Genomic DNA, 11,100 nt, shown 5'->3' with positions numbered 1-11,100 from the left:
CTAAGCATTGGCTCATCAAAAGGCACCGACACAATGGTTCACAAACAGCAAAGGCACCGACATAATGGTTCATAAGCAGCAGAGGCACCGACATACTGGTTCACAATTCAAAGCAGCAAAAACGTCGACGTACAAGCATAACAAAGCAAAAAATCGACAAGCATCGGTCTTAGGTGATTTTCCACGGAATATTATCGCAACAAATGAGGATAACATCAGGCGAGGATATCTTCGACAGAGTTCCGTAGCTTATGGAGAGTTGTCACAAACAATAGGAGATGATTTCAGGCGAAATTGTCTTTGATCGTGTTCCCTGGCTTGCGGAAGATGGTCACAATGCACTAGAATGTCGTTTCAGATGAAGCAATCTTTGATGGGGTTCTCTAGCTTGCAGAAGTCTATCAAGGTGGAATTGGAGGCAGTTACGGTCATAGAAGTCTTCAGGCAGTATTCTCTAGCTTGTAGAAGATTATCAAAACAAACAGCGGGATGACATTCCCTAGCTTGCGGAAGGTTGTCACAACTGCAAATACAACAATGGAGCAACAAATCGGTTACTTTCAGAGACGTGTGCTCGACGGTGCAAGATATGCGTTTCTTAACTCTTTTATTTGTTTAATAACGCTAGTTTGCAGGTATCGGTGTTACAAGAATGATTTAGGATCGCAGAACGTTCTGAATCATTCTCCGTCCCTTTAGATACTTTGACTTTTCTTTTCGAATCTTGCATTTTTCCAAACTCTGTCAAAGTGGGGGCTTCTGTAGACACCCATTTGTGTCTCCCCAAAACCAAACCCGGTGATGAGTACCTTTCATGTCGAATCATAATCGAATAAAGTGAAAGTGTGGAAACTCTAGTGTTGCGGTTAGTTTTTAATTCTTTTCTTTCCCTCTGTTTTTGAAAACCTATTTTAAGAAAGTAGCCAATTCAGTTTGGTTTGGTCCATGACAAGGGTCCAATAATGGTGTAGTTGGATGGGTTTGAAAAGAGCTTTCCAACGATATATTATAAGCCTAATTCCGATGAATAATGAGGAAGTTATGGCCAAATTACTAAACTGGGCCCGGTTTGATCTTTATGTGCGGCCCAATGATCTAGAAGAGGGCCTAATATTGATTTATCATTCCTAATGCAATTAGAATTGATATTAGTCTGCTAGATTCTTCTAGAAGGTTCTTTTCATTTATAATTTAATTAGCATTGATAGATTGACTTTAGTTGAGTTTTTAGAGTTTTAATCAGAATAAATGAAGTGTTTTTAAGGAAACTACGATTTTGCCCTTCTATACGGCTAAATTTTATCAAAATTAAGAAAACGCGTGAAATTGTTTTCTAGCGCCAGACGACAGGATTAGAGCCTGGCGCTAATGCTTGGCGTCTGGCAGGCGCTAGCCTTAGCTCCTGACGCTAATGTCTGGCTTCTGGCGCTAAGTCGTTTTATTCTCTTCGAAACTCTGATTCTTTTTTTATCCATCCGACTGATTTTCTCTATAAATAGCCTCCTGATACCTCCATTTTCAATCATCAACAACAATCAATTTTCTTATTCTCTCTAGTTTTCAAGGGGGTTCTCTTGATTTTCTCTCTTTCTCTCTCTCTCTAGCTTTTGCAAACAAAATTCCGCATTCACAAGATCTAGACAGACCTAGCCAAGTTCGAAGTTGCCTTCGCCCTAGACGTGAAAGGTTTTAATTTATGTGGGTTTGGTCCCAAATCTCTATTTCAATTATTTAATTTAATTTTTTGATTTTATTATTTTTCTTAAAGTTACTAACGCGTGTATTTTGTTATTAGAAAGAGGTACGAGACATCCAAGTAATTGCTTTAATTGATTAATTGTTATTATAATGTAGATATCATGTTTAGGTTGTTATTATGATTCCTAGTATTATGTTTAGGGAAAATGTTATAATATCAAACATGTTTAATATGATTCATATGATGCTTCCTATTTTTTTCCTAATAACATGTTAGTATCATGTTAGGGCTATATATTTGATCTTTATTGCTTAGTGACATGCTAGGGTTTGTTATTAATCTTGTTAGTATCATGCCTAGGATCTTGCTATTAATATTATTATGCTTTAATATGATTATTATTATTATTATTATTATTATTATTATTAATATTATTATTATTATTATTATTATTATTATTATTATTATTATTATTATTATTATTATTATTATTATTATTATTATCGTCATTGTTATTATATTAATGTTGCTTAATATTTATTGTTATTGCTTGATCACGCCTTTTATGCATGTTTAAAGGGAATTGGTACTTGTAATCACGCTTATATAAGATGATTAATAACCTTGTTTAGGGTTAATTTGATTATAATTCAAGTGATCGCCAATAATAGTTTTATTTGTGCTTTAATATTCAACCAACATAGATTAAACAGGTTTAGGGTTAAATTTAATGATTGCATGTTAGTAAGAAAGCGCACATGAATACGATCAGAATAAAGTAGAGGCCTATTATTAGGGCAGGTTCAATCCCTTTTAGGTTGGATTTGTACCTTCATCCCCGAACTACCAGTCATGGTTCCAGACCTATTGGAGTTGACGATCTCCTGGATCGTTAAGGGGTGTAACCTTCACCTCGTGAATGGTTTACAAGTTCCTAAAACTTGTTGGCGACTCTTTTGCTCTATCTTCTTTCCCTTTGGATGCCACCGTATTTTATTGTATGATCACAGTGGGGTTCAAGTTAGGGGTAATGCTTGAAATATTCCCTAAAGTGATTATCAAGAATCTCCAAGAGACGTATTCGAAGCATTTAAAATATCAACATAATTTGAATACTTTTAAGGCCGTCTATGATATCGGTATAGAAATCGAAGATAACCTCGTAAAGCAAAAAGCTACTAACAATAGTAACCACATTGGCTAAAAAGGAAAGAAGAACGACAATCCTTCTTCTTCCGAAAACGCCCACTCTAATAACAATGTTAGTACCTTTAACAATAACGGTGTCTTAGCCATGGATAATCAAGGATCTAAAAGGAAACCCAAAAGGGAGTTCACACCCATTGGAATGACCTATGATGCTGCTTTTGATCGTCCCTATGATCGAGGATTAATCAAACCTATTGGCCTTACCAAAGATCCAACACCAGAAAAGCGATCTTAAAGATGGGATCCTAATTCCTATTGCAAGTACCATCAAGGAAATGGTCATACCACCGATGAATGCTACAGGTTTTAAAATCTCATTCAAGATCTCATAGAACCAAACAAGATCCCATTTCCTCTAGTTAGCGAGAAGACTGGGTGACGATGAAGCAAACGACACAAGATAAGAGGCAAGCGTCAACGACAAGATTTCATGACCTCGTTTTCTATTTCTTTTTCATTTTTTTCCTTTCCCCAATAAGTCTAGCGTAGGCTCTTTTTTTTTTTGTTTCCCTTAGATTTATTTTGTAGGTTTTTTCTTTTTCCCTTTAATAAAAATGAGCATTTATTTTCTTGCATATGATCATTGCGTCAAAAAAAATAAATGATTTGAGGCACAAGATATACCAATGATTTGAGGCACCCCTTGTAGCCACATCATATCACCTTTCACCCTTCAAATATGCAATCCTTTTTTTACTAACCACTTTGAGCCTCGTCTAACGATAGACCTTTCATTTTTCAACCCATATCTACTAACTTTGGGATGGGATGGTGTGCAACTTATGCAATTTTCAATTTCATAAAAAGCTTGAGTGACTTCAAAAGATTAAAATAGCAAAAAATAAGCAAAAAAAAAAAAACAATAAAAGTGTACAAAAGGTCAAGTGTTCCAATGTCTTTGACATGAACATACCTTTGATATGAATACGTCTCAGATTACATTTCTTATCGAGTGCTCGGTACCGTGCCTGAGAAACATGAATGCCAAGTGAGTGATAGACCGCATGATCGAAATTGCCCACACTTATAAAAAAAGGTTCAAAATAAAAAAATGCAAAAGCAAAAAAAAAAAAAGGAAAAAAAGAGCTAAAAAATAGTGAGAAACCTCAAGCATAAAAATACAAATATTCAAAAGAAAAGTTTCACACCTTGAGGGCTTATCTAGGGTCTTGAGCTTTTATCCCTTTCTTCTTCAACCTTTAGCCTAACCACGTTACAACCCTTAAAAAATACCTTTTTGAGGTATACACACACACACTTGTGCGAGGTTCGGCTAGAGCTACGTTGGGCCTGATTCCTAACGGATACGTAGGCAACCTCACAAAGGGGTACGACCGTAATAAAAATATATTCTTATTTACATTCATAATTAATCATATCAAGGGGATCTCCTATGCTCATCCTTATTCACATAGAGCTAGACTTGGGGGCTTGATCCCTACATTGTTAACCTACCTAGCTTAAGAGTCACATCTTTTGGCTCTTCTCAAAATAATATCTTTCAATACACTTAGACTTTGTGGCCTAACCTTAGTGTCACTTTCACACACTACACAAATACATGACCGAATATACTTTCCTTAAGAACCCTTTGTCATGAAATCTTAACACAACGCTGAACCATGCCTTGTCATATCAAGATCAATCATCATTACATCAAAAATATATGAAATACTTAGCCTCCGCGCCTAAGTTACCTAAATACTTTCAACTAGGATAGTCTAAGGTGTTACAATCCTTGTACTGTGAGAGACAACGTTAACGGATTAAGCTCATTCAACATGCACCTTCAAAAACTTCGCTTGCTTCTTTCTTTTTTCGTGTCTTTCTTTTTCGGGAGAAAGTCGGTACCTTCCACAAAAATGACGGAAAATTTTTGCTTTTTTGCATTTTTGAGTCGTACGATCACATTACAATGCACACACGATTCATGTACACATTGAGTCATGTCGTGTTATCACATGGAGTCAACACTATGCACACACGAGTCACACGGAGTGAGTCATCATTAAGTCAAGTTTATACCTTGAGTCATGTCAAGTCAATGAGTCAAGAAACACTAAGTCTTAGGTCGACCCTAATTACATGAGCAAAGTCCTATAGTCCAAAATGTAAATGCAGGTACAATAAATCCCAGATAGACGGGTAAGCTTTACAAAAGGTTTGAAGCAAAAGGACACAAACAACTTAGCAAATTAACTAGAGTCAGCTTGATTGCAATCATATTTGATTGTCAATCGGCCTGACGGCGGTCATATTAATTGATCGAGTTCTTTGGTACGCCAGGTGGCCCCTATAAGCAAATTGACATGATTAGTAGTCGGCTTGATTACAATCGCAGTAAGTGATTGACTTGAAGACAATCGTCTCACTTAGCTTAAGCGCCTAAGCATTGGCTCATTACAAGTACTAAGGCATCGGTTCTAAAGCAAGCACTTATACGACAATTTTTCCAATATTGGATTGTCATCCCCAATTGACAATATTTCCAAATATGTATTGTCGCGCATTCTTCTTAAACGACAATTTTTCCAAGATTGGATTGTCATCTCTGGAAAAGTTTCCAAGCGTGGGTTGTCCTGCTCCTTCTGTGTTTGGAAATTTTTTCCAAAGTTCTGATTGTCATCGCTGGCAAATTTTCCGAGATTGGATTGTCATACACATAGCTCCCTATGGAAAAATTTCCCAAAGGATTGTCGTAGGTCTACTCACATAAATTTCGGCAAAGGTTCTTCAACGTGGATTGTCATTCATTTCAAGTGGAAAATTTTCCCGTAGTGGATTGTCGATCGACTCTTTTTTGCAAATGTTGCAAGACGCGGATTGTCAATTGTGGCAATATTTTCCTAAAAGGATTGTCGCATAGCATTGGCAAATTTACAAGGTGGATTCTTTCAAGAGTTATATTCCAAGATGTGGATTGTCGATCGTAGCAAAGTTCTTATGATAGATTGTTACGAAGCATTGGCAACTTTTCCCAAAAATTGGATTTTGGCAAATTTTTCCGAGATACGGATTGTCGCTTCATCGTGGCAACATTTCCAAGGATGGATTGTTACGAAGCATGGAAAACTTTCCCTAAATAGGATTGTCATACATCATACCAGAGTTGTGTTGGCAACTATTCCCAAAGAAAAGAGGATTATCATCACCAAAAGCATCAATAGCAAAATTCAAGTAGCATTAAGGACAAATAAGCAGTGGTCTTTCAAAGACTATCACAGCGGAAATTGGAGGCAGTTATAGGCGTAGCAGTCTTCAGGCGGTATCCCTTATCGTGAGGAAGATTGTCAAAGCTCTTTTTTCAGAGACGCGTGGACATAGCAACATAAAAACAGCAGGATGGCGTTCCCTAGCTTGTGGAAGGTTGTCACAACGACAAAGCAACAAATCGGTTACCTTCAGGGACGTGTGCTCGATGGTGCAAGATACGCGTTTCTTAACTCTCTTATCTGTTTTAACTAACGCTAGTTTGCAAGTATCGGCGTTACACTAGTAGAAAAGGCTCATTTGCGTCGCTCATTTATAGTGTATTTGCGTCGCTTCGATGAGCGACGCAACTGCTTGCGACGCAAATGATTTAAAAGTCATTTGCGTCGCTCCTAGGCGCGACGCAAATAATAGTCATTTGCGTCGCTCCTTTATAAAGCAGTGACGCAAATGACTCTTATTTGCGTCACTCTTTTATAAAGGAGCGACGCAAATGACTCTTCTGATGAACTTCTTGTTTCTTATTTGCGTCACTTGTTTATATAGGAGTGACGCAAATGATTGACTAGACCAAAAAAATTGATTTATTTGCGTCACTTGTTTGTTTAATGAGTGACGCAAATGAGGTGATTTTTTTAATTATAATAATTGCCTTGTATATGTTTGTAGTACCTGTTTTCCTTGCTAGTGGTATAAAGTTATATGCTAACGCTAATATAATTGAAATTAAAATGCAATATTATTGAATAATGCAAATGTAAATTTCGGCAGTCTCCTTTGTATTTTGGCCTACGCATGAAATTGGGAATGACGGCATTATATTAACAACCTGTCCAATAATTTACATCTCAATATCATAGACATTATACTCATCATCCCAACACCAATTAACTAAAATCATTCATGTCAAGCCTATAATCCAAAACAAGAGTCCAACATGCGCTAAGTGTAAATCTAAAGTTCAACATTATATATAAAATACTCTTCCCAAATATCTTGAATCTTATTTATCTGCTCCTCAGTGTACGGTGTAGTTCTTGAAAAATCCTATCAACACAACAAATATACAAGAGGAAAGTTTTAATTCAAGATTGTAGCTAACATCAAATTGTATTTATAAAAAAAAAAATGAAATATTTGACAACTCATACCTGAATAAGATCCTCACTGCTTTGGTGATGTTAAAGTATTTCGTACATATAACGCATGACGTAGTAGCCACACTCACGTCCACCCAATCGTTGAGGACACTACATGTAATATATTTATAAGTTGAATTAAATTGCTATACTTAAATAATTAAGAAACTAAAAGTTGGGTAAGAAATTAAGGTAACCTGTCCCAAATGCCATGTCAATTTACTTCCCCTAGATTGTCCACTTAATGCCTTGAAACTTCGAAAAGCACTACACATTTGAAACAAATAACATATATAATATCCTTACACACATAAAATCATGACATTAATAACAAACTAAACTTACTTTGTCATTGCAAACTTAATTGCTAAATTTCGCTTCTGCCTCAAAGAATCAAAGAAGATGACTTCACTCTTAGCCATGCATAAGACCAAAAGAACCCAATGATTCCTACATAATAAATTAGACACACATTTGTAAAAGAGTAAAATAATATCAACAATTTTCAAAGTTCAAATAAGTACAAGTTCAAAGTTTATACTTTTCATGGTATGGGCATAAGATGAACTGCTTAGATTTTTGGTTTTCCATCACATGTGTCATGTATAGTAGGATACGATCTGCATCACTATGCAAATAGGTTTATGAAATCATTTCCGGACACATGAATCCAATGGAAGCCACATCCACCGTATCGAGTGAAGATAACAAACTATTCAAAGACTTGCAAACTATTCAAAGACCAAGCTTCAAATAGGTTAAGTATATATGGGAAGAGTAAAATTTGAATATCTTACATCATAAAAACTTGCAAAACTGAAATATTCAGCCAAGCTCCCGTGAGAAGTTGATTGACATCTTCACGTCTGATAATGATGTCCTTACTATCTTCATAACTAAAGGTCCAAGCATCAACCTTTACCTTAATAGTTTCACCTTTGGGTAATGAAGATAACAAACTATTCAAAGACCCACACTTCTGAGACAAGTTTTCCAAAGCATAATCCATAAGAAAAACGTTTTTTGGATTGGTGTTGGACTCTTTTGTTTCGTGACCACTTTCAACTACTTTCAGTTTGTCTTGCATGTTTTCTTTGGACGCTTTGTTGTTATCATCGTTCTTATTTGATATGAATTCCTAATCAATAGTAAAGCAAACCTATTCAACAATTTGCTATATTTTGTATGGAAAACTATAAGTAAATTGTTACAAAAATAATTTACCTTGTCATGCATGAGTGAAACCAAGTCTTTCGGCCATTGGGTAAATGTACCGTGAGCATGCTTTAGTTTCATGATGACTGAATAAGGAACTGGAACCGATAATTATTTACAACACACAGTCATTGGGACAAGCATGTATCTTCACCAGTATCATAGGTGGAGTTTTTGCAGTATCTTTACCAGTATCATAGGTTGAGTCATTGGGACAAGCATGTTTCTTCACACAATCATTGGGACAAGCATGTATCTTCACCAGTATCACAATCATTGGGACAAGCATGTATCTTCACCAGTATCATAGGTGGAGAATTCTTTACAACACACAGTCATTGGGACAAGCATGCTTAATTTTGCAGTTTTTCATCCGAGAAGAGTCTCCTAAATCTCGGTATAATTGGAAGATACCATAATACCTTAGCCGGAGACCCTTTCTTACACAACTCACCAGTATCATTCATCTTGTAACAAGAAACTCCACACCTTGGACACTCATGAAAATCAGCATACTCAATTCGATACAACACACAGTCATTAGGACAAGCATATATCTTCTCATACTCCATACCCAAGGGGCACATAAGTTTCTTGGCCTCATAGGTGGAGTTTGGAAGTTCATTCCCTTCGGGAAACATTTCTACTAAGGCTTCTAACAACTGCGTAAAAGCCTTGTCGGTCCAACAATTGCTCGCCTTTATGTTGAATAACTTCATAATAGCACCAAGTTTAGTGAACTTTGTACAACCAGGATATAACGGGGTTTCTGCAGCTCTCAAAATACTATCATATGTCTGGGGACACTCTGTGAAATGGTCTTCAACATCATGCATCATTTCATCTATCCTGTCCTTCTCCACTTCACTCTCACTTTCAACACCAATATCAGCTGTATTGATGTCCTCACCTTGGTGTTCATTATTATCATCACAATGATTATCATCTTCCCTTGGACAATAACTAGAACTTGCCTCAATATATATGCTCTCATTATACCATGTCCACCTTGTGTAGTTTTCTTTAAACCCACGACGAATTAGATGATCTTTAATATCAACTATATCACAATATCCCCTCGAATTATTACAGTCACAACAAGGACAAAGAATAATCTTTGATTTATTCTCTGTTTGGTGTTTTAAGGCAACAGTGCTAAACTCTTCAATTCCTCGTAAAAAACTTGTACAATTTCGTTTACCATACATCCAACTTCGATCCATTTTCAACCACTGAATAACAAAATTAATTTTAAGATAATGTGTATATTTTCTAACATATATAGCTCCTTAACCATAAACAAGAATATAAGGCATCAAACATTTCCATTCAAAGTTTATCTCATGTAAATGCAACGACATGATCCAATAAGGTCCTTATCACTCCAACCTAACCCATTCTTGAATGTCCTATCTCACTAATAACTACTTGTAAAGTTTGGTTCTAAAGAAAATCCGGCAGCATTTCCCTATAGTTCTCCAAGCACACAATGTAGATAATCGGCTATCTACATATGTACCCAGAGAACAACCGGGAAATAGTGAGCCATGATCTTCTTAGACCCAAAAACAGTTCAAGTAGTTATCACCTAAATGAGATAGAACATTCAAGAACAGTCCCAAACCGGGGACTATTCAAGACTTACTCCTAATGAGTAAGCCCTGAACGAGTATCTAAGCCAATGATGCAAGTATTATTGCAATTTCAATCAATTATATCACAATTAAAAATCTCATACAATTCACAATCATTATACCAACCAGGACAATAAGTTAATATTGCAAAGAATGCTTCAGATATATATCCCACAAGTGAAGACAATCTCGTATGCATACTACCGCCTTAATCGTTTGTCCACAACCAGAACCTCGAGCAACTTGTGGAATTCACTTCCGCATAATTATGAATCTGCCATAAAAAATTACATATATTAAACCAACATAGTTTTTTTTTTCTTTTAGAGAATTAAACCAACATTGAAGGAACAAAAGCTTCATGCATCATTTAGCAATTTGCTCATTTGATCCTTAGCTTCGACGCCTTCAAGTACTAACTCAAACATAGCTAAGTTGGATGATCAAAGCTGCCAATGATCATAAGGATGCCATATTCTTTAAAGCTTTGGCGAAACCTAATAAATCAGAGTCATACATAACAATAATCTAGCAGAGGATATAGACTATATGTACATATATACTTATATCATTATTAGTCAGCTTGAGATCAGAATGACAGAAGCTAACTTCTGTTGATCGCGATGATGATTGTCTCAATCTATAGATTCTGATCTCTTATGAGTGTTCTAACTAAGATCAAAATAAGTAAGCGTTTTCTAGTCTCTTCATCAGATTATGTACTGATATGTTATCACTTAACTTTTGTAACATTCTCAATACTTTTTGACATTTTCATTGACATTTTCAACACATTTTCAGAGAACAAAACTACAAACCATTTTCAGAAATTATATTTTGCATTTTAAACTAAATGAATGAGCCATTCCCTCAAACCATATTCTGAGTTCTATAACAATTATGACTTCAATTTCATGAAATGTTTTCGCATTACAGAAACACAAACAAAATTAAAAAAACCCTAGAACAGAACTAATGAATTGGACGGAAAAAA

At 35.8% G+C, this 11,100-nt stretch overlaps 1 long non-coding RNA gene across 1 annotated transcript; it reads right to left on the bottom strand.

The window, feature by feature from the left end:
• Positions 1-6,838: 6,838 nt before the first annotated feature.
• Positions 6,839-7,656, bottom strand: LOC110726159. Its single transcript, XR_002512325.1, has 3 exons — positions 7,603-7,656; positions 7,455-7,524; positions 6,839-7,368 (listed from the first exon to the last, which is right to left on the bottom strand). It is a non-coding gene; the product is annotated as an uncharacterized LOC110726159 (long non-coding RNA).
• Between the last annotated feature and the right edge of the window lie 3,444 nt (positions 7,657-11,100).

This window comes from Chenopodium quinoa, unplaced genomic scaffold (genome assembly GCF_001683475.1).
Source record: "Chenopodium quinoa cultivar QQ74 unplaced genomic scaffold, ASM168347v1, whole genome shotgun sequence".
In the NCBI taxonomy this organism is placed as follows: Eukaryota; Viridiplantae; Streptophyta; class Magnoliopsida; order Caryophyllales; family Amaranthaceae; genus Chenopodium; species Chenopodium quinoa.
Note: the sequence above shows the minus strand (reverse complement) of the source record. Positions and strands in the feature narration are given on the sequence as shown.